The following is a 14,039-nucleotide window of genomic DNA, read 5'->3' as shown; positions in this document are numbered from 1 at the left end:
CTGTTGTGATTGAAGTCTGCCTTCCATTACGTTTTTATTACTATGTTTTAAAATATTTTGAAAGGTTTCAAAATCTGGTGAGATCACCAGATTTAACAAACATTAACATTTTCCTAACTTTTGCCTCAGACTCTACTTTTAAAGAGCAAAATGTTGTAAGTCACTGCAGTAATCAAGACAGTGTGATGTTGGCAAGAGGGAAAACAAACTGATCAATGGGATAGCAGAGAGTGTCTGCAAACAGACTCCGCACGGTGATCAGCGCTCTTTGACAAGTCACTGACGTGGTGAGCAGGGCAAGGCCTCTTCAGAGAGGGGTTCAGGCTGTGTCAGACTGTGTCATAGGCCCAGCGGTGAAGGCCAACACAAAAGAGCTGCTAGAAGAAGACACAGAGCATATCTTTGCAACCTTGTAGGCTGAGTGAGATTTCTTAGGACACACAAAAAACACTGACCATAAAAGAAAAGAGTTGGACTTTGGCAAAAGTAAAACTTGCTCATCAAAAACACCATCAAGAGAATAAATAAGCAAGCCACAAACTGTAAATCTTTGGAGTGCATCCTGAATACATGAAGTGTCTTGCAACTTAATCATAAGAAGACAAGTATTCTGGACTGGTGGAGTGGCTCAAGCAGCAGAGCTCCTTCCTTGCAAGCATGAGGCCCTGAGTTCAAGCCCCAGTACCACCAAAAAAAAACAAGCATTCAACCTTTTGCTTTCTTTTTTATTCATGAATTAAATTGTCCATAGTAACGGGTTTCATGCTGACATTTCCAGACATACCTATGGCTTAGCTTAACTTGATTATACTCACCCCTGGATTGATCTGATTCCCCTTTCTCTTCCCCCGCCTTTTCCTTCTCTCGCCTCCCTAGTAGTTGCCCTTTTGCTATCATGACCTTGGTTTTTTTTATGTGTTGTTTTATTTTTTTTCCCCTAGCTTCCTCAGATGAGAGAAAACATATGATATTTATCTTTCTGGGACAGGCTTAACTCACTAACTGTCTTGATCTCATTCCATACATTTTCTAGGAAATGAAATTTCATTCTTAGTAGCTGAATAAAAGTCCACTGTATAGAGATACCACATTTTCTTTATCCATTCTTCCTTGATGGGCAGGTAGGCTGATTGTGTAGTTTGGCTTTTGTGAATAGCCATAATGAACCTTTGTTTTAATGGGCAAAAACTTGAGCAGACACTTCACCAAAAAACCAAAAAACATGTACAAATGTCCAATAAGCATATGAAAAACTCCTTGGCAGCACTAGTCACCAAGGAAATACACCGCATAAAGTGACTAAAATAAAACAGACGACAATACCAAGTGTCAGTGAGAATGTGGAATGACTGGGATCTCTCAGGGGGCGTGTGTGGAAAAACTCTTTCGACAACTGTGCCACAGTTAAACACGTCTATTATGTCTATGGTCCTTCACGATAAGTTAAAAATATACACCCTTTCAAAGCGTCCTGCAGAATGCTCCAGCATTGTTCAGAATAGTCAAACACTGAAATAGCCCAGATGTTCAACAGAGGACAGATAAACACATCGCAGGACAGCTGTGAAATGATCACACCCTGCAGGAGAAAGGGAGGTGCTGTTGGTGTGTGCACCACCACGGGTGAGCCTCAAAGGTACCTCGTGAAGACAGTCGAGACAGGAGTGCACATTTCCGTGAGATTCCAGGGCAGGTGAAATAACCTGCGGTGGCAGAGACTGGATTAGTGGTCACCTCCAGGCTGGGGAATGCATTGAGAAGGGACAGTGAGAACTTTCTGGATTATGGAAAGAAGCCTCTTCTTACTATGCATTTATCAAAGCTTGTTGAATGGCACACATCTGAGCTTTTCACTGCATGAAAATTATGCCTGAATAAAGATCAAAACCAAAAATATGTCTGATACAATTCAAGCTTTTTGTGTACCAGCCCCTCCCCACTCTGTTCTGAGGATGCCACAGCCAGTGAAAATCACATCTTCACGACTTTACTACATCTGTATGGACCATAAACAGCAAGTGGAAGTGCCCATGCAGAGTGGACACCGGGCATTTTGCCTTCTCCCCTCAGCAGTGTGCTTGGGATTCATCCATGCAGTGCTCCCCTCCTGACGGCCCTGGGGCCTGCTGCACAAGCACACCACATCTCCATTCTTCTGGTGCAAACCCCTAGGTGCTTTCTAATTTGGGGATGCTAAACAGCACTGAGATAACAACCTTGAGCATGTCTCCTCTGGTTTTTTGCTAAGGTGTACACATTTACACCAAAGTGTGACTGCTGGGTCTGGGGTGAACACTGTGAAGACCCCCCAGTGTAAGGGACACGTGGGGATTTACATCAGGGTCAGCAGCCTAACCACCTGGGTATGGCCAGGAGCACATATCTGAATGAGCACAGATCTGAAGGCATTGAGACAGTGTCTTATAACTATTTTAATTTTTATTTAATAGATTTTGATGTTTATTGACCATTTGGTTTCTTCCCTGTCATTCACCTTTTTTCATTTCCCAGTCTTTACTGCTGGTATTTTTCCTGGTTGATCTGGAATTGGTCACCTTATTAATGTTTTTTATTTGTTCTTTCAAATTTCCTAAGTAGTAAAAATACTTCACCTGAAAATAATTATGTTTCTTTCTTTCCAGTAGTTAGATCTAGCAAATTTTTCTTCACTTTTATAAGCACCATGAAAATACTGACTATGAATAGCAAAAGCAACCCAAAAAGTTTCATTTTAACTTCATTGGAATGGACTGGATTATTCATTGGAGCACTCATTCATTCATCATCTATTTCTCGTCCTACACTTTTATTTCAGGCACTTTACTTTAAAAATTGGCACGTAATGCTCACACATACTTACAAGATGCAGCGTGATGATTCAGTGTGTATATACCATGTGTAATGGGCACATCAGGCAATTAGCATTCCCTCTCCTAAGCATTTATAATTTTTGTTGGGAACCTTGGAGCCCTTCTCTTCTAGTTCTTTATAAAATATGTAATACCTTATTGTAAACTGTAGTCACACCACTCTGTAGAACAGCAGAACTTGCTTCTCCTACCCGAGTGTATTTTGGTACATATCACCCAACCTCCTTCTCCTCCGCTCCTCCCCTCTCCAGCCTCTAGTGACCGCTATTCTACTACTTCTGCTTTTCTATTCTCTATTTCTGTTCAATCAACTTTTTAGCCTTCCTGTGAGTGAGAACATGCGGTATTTGTTTTTCTATGTCTGGTTTATTTCACTTAACATAATGTCCTCCAGTTCCATCCGTGTTGCTGCAAATGACAGAATTTCCTTCTTTTCTGTGGCTGGCTAATATCCCTTTATGTAGCTAGATCACAGTTTCTGTACGCATTCATCCATCTGTGGGCACCTTGGTTGCTTCCATTTCACTGTGACAGACGCTTCTTGATTCTGAGGATACAGATATGAAAAAGATAGGTACTATCCGTACTCCCTCGAAAAAGAGAAGCAAAAGGGGCTTAGAAACTTATAAATATTAACATGTTAAAGTGAAAACAGAGTAGAGCATTGCGTCTGAGCCTGACAGAGGCTGTGTCTAATGTTGGGTTTTGACAGCGATCTCTCTTAAGCTAGGAAGAGTCATGCAATTCCTAGCTTAAGAACTTGTATTCATTCAAAAATTGTTGAATGGCATCAGAAATATCTCAGCATTAACCGGCACAACGTGCTTTTCCTGCTGCGACTTATCAGGTAATGTAGTCCTTACGATCTTCTGGTGTTCAACCATCCTGTCTTCCTGGAGTGGATTCTACATGATTGTGACATGTCTGTCATTCTTGCACTTTGCTATTAAATTCCAATTTGGATTTTTGCATTTATGCTACAAAGTGATATTAGTGTTTGCTTTTCTCGTTTGCACTTTTGTTGGTTTGATATTAGGCTTTTGCTGCCTTTAGAGGACAAAGTCAGGGTCTTGCCATCTTTTTCTCTGCTTTAGAATACTGCAAAAGACAGATATTGCCTTTTTCCTGAGACCCTGGGAGAACGTGCCCATGACAGGACTGGAGTCTGTGAGAGAAGTCTGCACAGACCAGTTCCTTTTCTCCCTGTTTTTGAACCACCCAGTTTCTCTCTCCTGTGAAAAGTCTTGGGGATCAACATTTTCTTAGAAAATTATCAATTTTCTTTAGATTTTTATGCATTTAACTTAAATATTTTGTTGCTATAATTGTATCCTCTTATTTTTAAACAGCGAATCCTTTTTTCTAATTAGATTTTTTATTTTTGATTCAGTATCTTTTGAGTTTTAATCCCTTCCTTCCACTCTGTGTTACATGTTGCTGCTACTCATTGTTTAGGTGTGAACATACGTGTCGACATTCTTAATCCTTCTTTGGTGGTGGTGGTGGTGGTATTGGGGTTTGAACTCAGGGCCTTATGCTTGCTAGGCAGATTCCAGCCCTGCTTTGTTAGGTACTTTGGAGATAGAGTCTCATGAACTATTTGCTCAACCTGCCTTTGAACCGTGATTCCCCTGAGTGGCCAGGATTACAGGTATGAGTTCCCTTCTTAAATTCTTGTTTAAGCACTGACGATTTACCTCTTCCCCTTGGTGGAATGGCCAAGCACATTCTCCTTTCTAAATGGTGTAATTTCAGTTTTATTTCTTCATTTGACTCAGTGAGTTTTTTTAAACTTCCAGTGTATTATACTCGTTTCTTGGCTGTATTTTTCTTGTTATTACCTTGGGCTCAGAAAACAATGACCTGTGGAGTTTCTTCTTTGAGTAATTTATTGATCTTTGGGGTGCTCCATGCCTAATTAAAATGGTGTCAGTATTCCTGGGCTCTTGATATGGGCTGTGTGTGTTAGTGAGGTTCCAGCAGGAAATGCTGTGATACACTCAGGTGGGGACGTTGCTGATGTGGACAGGGCTAGCAATCAATCAGTAAGAGAGAAGCTCGGGAATTAGTGCCAGCCTGGGGAGAGCAGGTGGGAGCCACAGCGGGAGACTGGAGAGGGCAGCTCAGGGGCCCAAGTCCTCAACAAGAGCTGCAGCTCACCTGAAAGGAAGATGGGTGGGTGGGGAGGTGGACCTACTACTTCCCCGAACCTCTGTGATACCACTTGCATTGCTTCATTGCCCATGCTGGTCTGCCTGTCCTCAACAAGACCACAAAGTTGCCTAGGCTGGACAGAGCCCTGCACAGGTACAACCCTGCCAGCCCCTGGCAGTGCATTCAAGACCCCACAAGTGCCTCTGCTGGCTCCCCTCCTACTCTATCTGCAGGTCAACAACAGAACCCATCACTGGGGAAGAAGATCCATAATAGGCCAAGTCACTGGGGAGCCCCAGCCTGCCTCCCACCCCCAACACTACATGTCACACACAGAGGAAAGCCCTTTCTGTCCCCACAGCCTCATCCCCAGACATAGAGGAAGCATGGCACATAGGGTCTTTGTGGAGGAACAGAGGAAAGAAAGCAACAGTGCCTTTGTGAAAGAAGAGGGGTGTGGGACTTTGACCTGTAACCAGGCAACAGTCCTCTGGTCTGGATCACTAACGGATTTGCTGGAAGAGGCTGCTCTGCAATAGTTGTCCTGCACTGGGCTCTGGCCCAGCCTATGCCAGCTCCCTGCCAGTTGCTTCCAGCCAGACACTGTGTCAGCAACTGACTGTCCAGCTCATGGGAGCGGAGCCCAGCAGAGTTGTCTGCACAGTGCAGGCCCGTGCAGTTCTACTCCAAAAACCAGGGACTCATTCACCTGGGGCCACATTCACCCTCAGCTTGGTCCAAGGTGTTGGTTTCTGTGCTGGGGCCCAGTGGAGCTTCCTCCTGGAGGTCCCTCCATTGAATGAAATGTGTGCCTGCAGTGAAGTGAAGCACTGTAGAGAGCAGGGGTGGGGTGTGCCCACAAGTACAGACTCCAGGGAGGGACCATTAGACTGTGGGAACACACAGCTGCGTCTGTGAGGGTCCTGAACTGGGCCCCCCCCAGCTCTCATCCTTCACACCAAGTCTCCTTCCAACCAGTGGGGGAGTGGGAGCTGGGAGAGGTCTCAGAGTTCCTCCACTCAGCCTCTCTTTTCCATGCCAGCACACCTTTCTCAACAGACTGTCCTAAAATGAATGAGTTACAAAATATCCCGAAAAGCCAACAGAGGATCCAAGTCCTCCACTTCCACTGCCTCAGATTTCCGGTTCCATCTCCAGGTCTGGAGCTACTGGCCAGGGAGCCAGCTACATAGACCATCATCTTCTTCCACTTTGGCAGGCTGTGAGCCTGCAGGACAGTTCCTCTGGGGTAGGGAGGCAGGCCAGCCTGCACAAGCACCATCAGGTCCCAACAGCCATTGTTTACTGGTCACATGTTCCATACCCAGTGAGGCGAAGAAATCACTTCACATTCCACAAACAGGCAAGCAGCTTAAAGGGATTCGAGACCACCCAGGCCCACAGTGTCCACAGGCAGGGCCAGGACGCCACCCAGCCAGCCGGGTTCTCAGTTTACAGAGAACTACTACAGTCCCATTTGTTTTGCTTTTGCTCCAAGGATGGCAATTGTTCTCCCTCGACACACCATGGTGTGAGATTCTCAGAGGCAAGGAACATGGAGCAAAGCAGGTGTGGAGAGGACACGAGGACACGTGGGAGTGCAGAGGACAGCCATGAGGGCAGGAGGGGTAAGAGGATGCCCCATCAGGCTTCAGAGGGTGTAAAGTTTCTGGTTTTAGAAAAACGCTGCAGGAGATGAATTGAAAGTGTGATTACAAGGTGGGCAAGGCCGGCGCAGGGGGCCAGGCCCTGAAGATCAGTGAAGACTAGGTGAGCAAGGGGGCAGAGGCAGTGTGTGTGTGTGGGGAGCTCTGTGGACACAGGATTGGAGGCCAGGTAAAATGCCCCATGAGTCGCCCTAAGGAGCTGTCTGAGCAGCGTTAGGATGAAAAGGGTCCTGCAGCCTAGACACCAAACATCGGCTTAAATCAAGTCCCTCTCCTCATTTGCTCATCTGGGCCTCCATTTCCCCATCTGTACCATGCAGCTTTGGATCCCTTGGGGCCTCACAGCGCTGAATCTGTGCGACTGGACCCCAACACCACCGCGACGCACCCGGACCCCTCAGAGCGCACGCGGCTAGGCGGATCTTCAGGGTCGTCCCTGCAGCAGCCCCGCCATGTGCGGGCAGGACTGGGTACCCAACCCTCAGCAGCGCAAGAGCTGCTGCGCCCCACCGTTGCCACGGCAACTCGCTCCCGGAGGCAGGGAACCCGGCTATAGCTGGAGAGGTTACCACGGCAACCAGGGGCTCCAGCCAGGCGGGGATTCTGGGGCGTGGTCTCGGGTGGGCGTGGCCTCTCGGGGGCGGGGCCGTTTGCTGAGCATCCTTCTAAGCAGCAGGTGCGCTGGAGAAACTCCCCAGGGTCCGCCCGGCCGCCTTAAACCCCGCTGTCACCACCCACTTCTTCCCAGATAACCTGTCTTTTCGCGCACTCTGCATTTTTTGGTCCTTGTTGTCCAGATTTGGTTTTATTTTTTCCATCCAAGGCTTTGTTGACTCTGAGTTTCTATCTGTTGGCGATTCTGGAAAATTCTAAGCCAAGCTATCTTCCTCCTCTCGAATTTCAGGAATCTTTCTCAAGCAGCAGCTCAGGCTTCCCCTTCTCTGCCGTCCATCGGCCTCGACCTGGACCTCAATCCTCCCCACCAAGGTCGACCCATGGGACTTCCCCAACTGACTGCACCCCCTTTTCTCCCTTGTCTTCTTGTGCCCCCCCCACATCTGCCCAGCTCTGTCCACATGTCCAGTCTGCTCTATGCCCAGTGCTCAACTGGGCTGCAGCCACCAGGGTAGTTGAGTTCATTCTTGGAGTGCGGCCCTTGGGGGGCATTCCTTTCTGTGTGCAAGCTGGAGTTCTGTATTTTGATCCATTGATCTATTTTTCAACACTCTACTTTTATTAGGTTTAAATATTTGAAATGACCATTTTCTTAAGCAAAAAAAAAAAATAGTCAAACCAGTAATTTCATATGATTTAACCTAATGTTCTTCCTACATTGTTTGGTTTTATCTAGACAGCTCTGATAGGATTTTAAATCTTTTTCTTGTTTGAGTGTAATATTTTTAGTAGTGTAAATTCAGAATGCTACAAAAAGAAATTAAAATGAAAATGGGTCATTACCCTTCGCTCCATTGGTCTGAAAAAGTTTATGCCTGAACAAGATCAGAGAATTCAAGCCGTATATACAGGAAGACTAGATAGCAAAGAAGGGTGGCGGGTGTTACCTTTACACCCCAGCAGCAGCTCCAACCATGTCAGTTGCTGTCAGTAGTTAATTGTGTTTCCCTTCAAAAAAAAAAAAAAGAAGCAGGATTATATTATGCTTAGTGTTCTGTGTTCCTTTTAAATAATTTAGTGAAACATCTTGGTAGTCTTTCGACATCATCACATACGGTCGAGACTAATTCTTTTTAGCAGCTTTGAAGGAATCATTCCATATATACCCTGAGTCATTTAACCAGTTTCAAACATGGATGAGCACCTTGGTTATCTCCAGTTTTTGCACCAATGCTATGGTAAATATTCTTGCCTATTCATTTAAGTGAATTTTTGAGTGCATTCAGCACAGGTAAATGTCTAGCCATGGGATCACTGGAGCACTTTAAGTGCAAGTAGGTCTTGACCACCCATCTCCAGAAAAGTTGCACTTTTTGCCCTGGACACCACCATGGCACATAGTTGCTATGTGGACATCACCAGACCTGGTCATCTTGCACAGTCCAGTAGCTCAAAATGGATCAGTTTTGGTCTGGTTTCTTTGACTGTGCTGATCTTTTCACCTGCTGTTGGCCTGTTTTCTTCTTGTAACTGTCCTGTTGTAGTGCCTGCCCATTTCTGTGCTCATGTTTTTTGCTGTTGGTTTGCACAAACTTTTATGCTATAGGAAATTCTCTCCACCTTCATGGGTGTTGAAGTAGTTGTCCTGGTGTGGGCTCATTTTTTCAATTTTATGTTGCTTGGATTGCATAGATGTTCAGCTTTTATGTAGTCTGTTACCTTTACAGTGCTCAGGTTATATACTGTGTCCTGCTTTCTCTGCATCCACTATGTTTCATTCTAGTTTCCTAAAATTTCATTTTTCATCAGAAATTTATCTTGACATCATGTGTCAGGGCTTCTTTTCTTTCTTTTTTTTTTTTCTAGTACAGGAAAAAGCTGTCCTTTACCAAAGAACCCTTTGGTTCTTTATTGTTTGCTTTTTAACTGGAGATAGATGGCCCTTCAGCCTGATGTCTTTTCAGCACCTATTGCAATTGTCCCATTTCTTTTTATCCTGTGACTTACTAAAGTGATAGATTATATTAATGTGTCCCTAATACTGAGCCACCTTGCATTCCAGGGAAGAATTTAGTCATGGTGTAGAACCATGTTGATGTTTTGCTGGATTCTGCCTGGTCATGTCACTCACATTTTTGTACTCGTCCTGCTGTAAAACCGGCTGATGGTTTTATGTGTGAAACTGGTTGGTTTGTGGTTTTTCTGCTTTGAAGGTTTTTTTTACTAGGTTTTGGCATTGATGTTATTTCGACCTCACAAAAAGAATTTCACAAATATCTTCCTTTTTGTGGTTGTGAGTCACTTTAAGTTACATTAGAAGAGTCTAGGATTTTTTTTTAAATTTTTAAAATAATTTGAAGTTACCTGGGCCTGGGCCCAGGAGTTGGGGCAGCTGCTCTTTGAAAACTATTTCTTCCATGTCAGTGATCTGTTTGGGTTTAGAGTGTCTGTTCAGAAAATCATTCATATCTTGCTTGTTTTCAAGTTATTTGTGTAGAGCATTTCCTATTACTCTGTGGTTATTTTCTCTTTGTTCTAATTTTACCACTTTTTGCTTATTCCAGATTTTCCTTGAGTGTACCTGTAGAAAGTCTTTCTTCTGCTTTCTTTACTTTTTGTAAGGAACAATTTTTAAAAGACTGGATTTTTAATTTTGACTTATTAGTTTCTTCTTTGCCTTGCCTTATTAATTCTCTTTTCACTTTTCCTTGTTCTTTGAGTCTTTTTCTGCCTTTCTGAGTTGAAATCCAGGGATTCATTTATTTCTTCTTTCTCACTGGGTCAGTGTGTGAAGCTGGAGATCTTCCCCTGAGCACACCTTTGGCGGTATCCCACAAGTTTTGCTTTGTAATGTTGCCATGTTTATTTTCTGGACATTGCATAGTCCCAACTTTGACTTCATCTGTGCTTCAGTGAGATGCACATTATTTTAGGAAATCGAATCACAAACCCCACATGGCACCTTTGTGGTATCTCCTTATCCACCCCCATTCTTGCTCCTGAGGCAGGTAGGTCCCTCCCAGAAGAGTTCCCAGGGCCTGTGCATCTGTCAGCTGGACACAGCCCAGATTCTGCCAGACATGTGGGAAGATGGATGGATGTCCATAAAGGGCAGCCAGGGAGCACAGCCTGCTCCTCAGTGAGAGTCCAGCAGGCACGTTCCAAGGAGAGATGCTGCATTCCTGGACAGAGGTCAAGCCTGCTTGCCACCATGTGGATGTCCCATAGCGTCTGAGTCCACAATTCAGCTGGAAGGGCACTTGTGAGAGGACACAGAGTCTTGATCCTTTTGATCTGTGTCTGTACCCTTGAACTCTGATCTCACAAGCAAGAACTGAGCAGGACAGCAGAGGTCTTAGGGCACCTCACACAGGCCAGTCCTGCCTTAGCTTCTGTTTAGAAGTTGGAAAGTAAGTCGAGTGGAGGGCTGGAGGTGTGGGCTCCAGGTGGAGCACCTGCCTAGCAAGCACGAGGCCCTGAGTTCAAACCCCAGTACTACCACACACAAAGTAAGTCAAGCGTTCCATGGCACACAGTGAGACTGAAGGAGGAGGAGAAGGAGAAGAAGAAAAGGAAGGAAAGGGAAGGGGGAAAGGAAGAAGAAGAAGTAAGGTGGAGAGAAAGGGAGGGAGAGAAATGAGCAAAGGAAGAAAGGGAAAGGAAAGGAAAGAAACAAAGCTGGCATACATCTGTCCTCAGCCTGTGAGCAGAGCAGAGCAGAGCAGGGCTGGCAGCCCTGCCCTTGGCTTAATGTTCTTCAGTGGCTGTCCTATGGCTCTGTCATCTGTGTTCTGTGAGCCAAATGGATGATGGAACATGCCCAGGGGCGCTGCACAAACCTCTGCCTGCTCTTTGTCGCCTGTTCAGATGTGGTATCCCCAGTGCCCAAGGCCTGATTCCAGTGTGACCGCAATGAGCACACATTGCCCATTTGAACCAGGACTTGCTCCAGATGCAGAAAGAGGCCACGTGTGGGAAGGAGCACCAAGGACAAGGACCCATCCCACTTTGTCCCTCACTTTACTTCCTCTGTAGCCAGCCACTTAGGCTGGAAAGGAAGGAAGGCCCAGTAGAAAAGGACCAGGGGGACATGGAGTTCTGTCCTCCACCTTTCCTGCCAGTCAGCAGGTAGATGGAAGTGTGCTGGCAAGGGTGTGCTGGCATCACGAAGTGACATGGCTTCACATGGCCCTTCCATCATTCAGGTAGGAACAAGATATGTGGCAAACACAAGCTGTAAGCTGTGCAGTGTGGAGGAGGGGAGAAGGGGGATGGAGGGGGGAGGTGGCCCAAATAATGTATACACATGTAAGTAAATGTCAAAAGAATAAAAAAAAAGAAAATGAAGTTCAAAGAAAAATATCTTTTCTATAAGCCTAAAATTGCTCTAAGAGATAAGATCGATTATAATAAAACAAATGAATAAACAGAAAATAACCAGATTTAGGTTTTCTCTCAATAAGAACAGAGAGTTCTACCATGGTTCCAGAGAGACATCAATCTCTTAACTTGAATTTCTTTATTAAGCATTTTTGACTAGTGAAAGAATTACAGACATATCAAGATACCACATATAGAATGAGAGCTGGATTCTGATTTGTCCTGGACTAAATTCTACCTCTCAGGCACTGACTGATAGCTCTGTCTAATTAGAAAGAGCTTAGCATATCTTCCTGTTGTAGACCAAATTGTCTCCCCTAAAATTCATATGAAGTCCTAACCCTTAATGTGATATAGGTGGGGAGAGAGCCTTTATGGGTTAAGTAAGGTTAAATGAGGCAATGTAATAAGGTAAATGATGGTGAAACGGTAATTCAATCCAACATGACTGATGCCCTTGTTAAGAAGAGGAGGGGACACCAGCATGGGTAGAGAGAACGGACCAGGTGAGGATGCAGCAGGTCGGCAGCCGTCTGCTAGTGAAGGAGAAAGGCCTCGGAGGAAGTGAAACCTGTTGACGCAGGTCGGGGTCTTAGATTCCTGGCCTCCAGAATCTTAGAAAAATCAACTTGTATTGCTTAAATTAAAAAAAAATTGTGAGCTGTGTAATTCTGATGTTTCTACATATTCATGTCATGCTCTTATATTCTCATTTAAAATTGATGTTGCATGATATAAAGATGAAGGGTAAAATTCGTGCTAGATTCAGAATGACATTAAGTAGCAAATACGAAATGCTATGGCACGTGGGGGTGGGGATGGGGGTGGAGGTGGGTGGGAGGGAGACAGTGAGGGAAGCAGGAAGAGCTCCATGCCTTCACCCTCTTGAAGAGCACTTTTCCGTCTTTTGAACATGGTGTCCCATTTTTCATCCTGCATTGGCCCTGCCATCTCCGTCCCTGGGCCCATGTGAGGTATCTGACTGGCAGGCATAGAAGGCTTTATAGCTGGGTGAAGACTGTGGTGAGGGTGCATGGGGCAGGCAATCCCGGTGGAAGCCCCTCACCTCTACCCGCCCTGGGTCTCAGTTGCTGTCACCTGAGATGGTCCCTATCCTGGGACTATCACGGAGCCCCACGTCCTCCCGCGTGGTACTTTCTAGAGGTCCCCCTCACCTAGGCCCGAGAGCTAAGGTGCACAGTTAGGGCAGGGCCTCATCTAAGAGGCTTCTGGGGGAGGAGGCAGGAGGAAGACAGAAGGAAAAGGTGATGAGAAGGACCTCGCCTTTTGGGGCAGAGTGGCTGCTGCCCCCAGAATGACAAGTAACTCAACATCCAACTTCCAAGGAGCAGGACCGCTTGGAGGGAAACTGCTCCCAGGGGTGTGAATGTCCACTGTGTCCCCTGAGAAGCAGAGAGGGAACGAGATGTGTGGGGTCACAGGCACGCCTGGAGATGACAGGGGAGGCAGCAGTACAGGCAGGGGCAGCTGCATCCTGATGTGCTGCTGAGCCCCTGAGGTGGCTGGGGGAGAACCCAGTGAAGAGAGGCCCAGACTGTGGTCTCCTTCCCAGGAGATGCTGGCCAGGCTGGTGCAGGTCCCTGACAGAGCTGTCCTACAGAGGAGTCTGCAGTGGGTAGGAAGGTCTTAGACGGGGGGCAATTAGGAGGGAGGTGGCTCTGCCTCAATGTTGCGGAGAGTCCCAAGGGCAGCAGATGGGGCTGGTGGTCAGTGGGGCTTGTACCTCACCCCAGGCCCACATGCCTACAGATGCAACAACAGACAACACCAAATACAGGCACTAGAAATGACAGACCAAGAGTTTAAAATAAGCACTGTATCTAGAGAGGAAAAGGAAGATGTTAGACATAGGAAACAAGAACAATAAATCATTAAAAAATAAAAAAGACTCAAGGGAATGTACAAGGTGTGGAAATAGTTGCAATAGAGAACAGACTGGGTAGCGGCAGCTGGATGAGGCTGGAGAACAGATGCACAGTGGGGAAGGGAGAGGGAGAAGTTTCTGTTGTGGAAACTTTTTTTTTTTTGGAGAGAGGAGCTCACTAGGTAGCCCAGGCTGGCCTTGAACTTGCAATCCTCCTGCCTCAGTCTCTTGAGTGCTGGGATTACAGGTGCCCACCACTATGCCTGACTGGTAGAAACTTTTGAAATATCTGTCTGCAGGAAGAAAGAAGGCAACAGCTCCCAGTCTGACCATGGTTCAGACCCCATCAATTTAGTTCACAATCTCACACCCATCTTTCCAGAAATTGTTTGGACCCACAAAGGAGCAAGTCTCTTGATTTCCTGTTAACACACTCATAGGGTGCATTTGAAATGTGGTCCAAGTAGA

Source organism: Castor canadensis, chromosome 4 (genome assembly GCF_047511655.1).
Source record: "Castor canadensis chromosome 4, mCasCan1.hap1v2, whole genome shotgun sequence".
Taxonomy (NCBI): domain Eukaryota; kingdom Metazoa; phylum Chordata; class Mammalia; order Rodentia; family Castoridae; genus Castor; species Castor canadensis.
The sequence above is the reverse complement of the archived record's forward strand: the minus strand, read 5'-3'. Positions refer to the sequence as shown.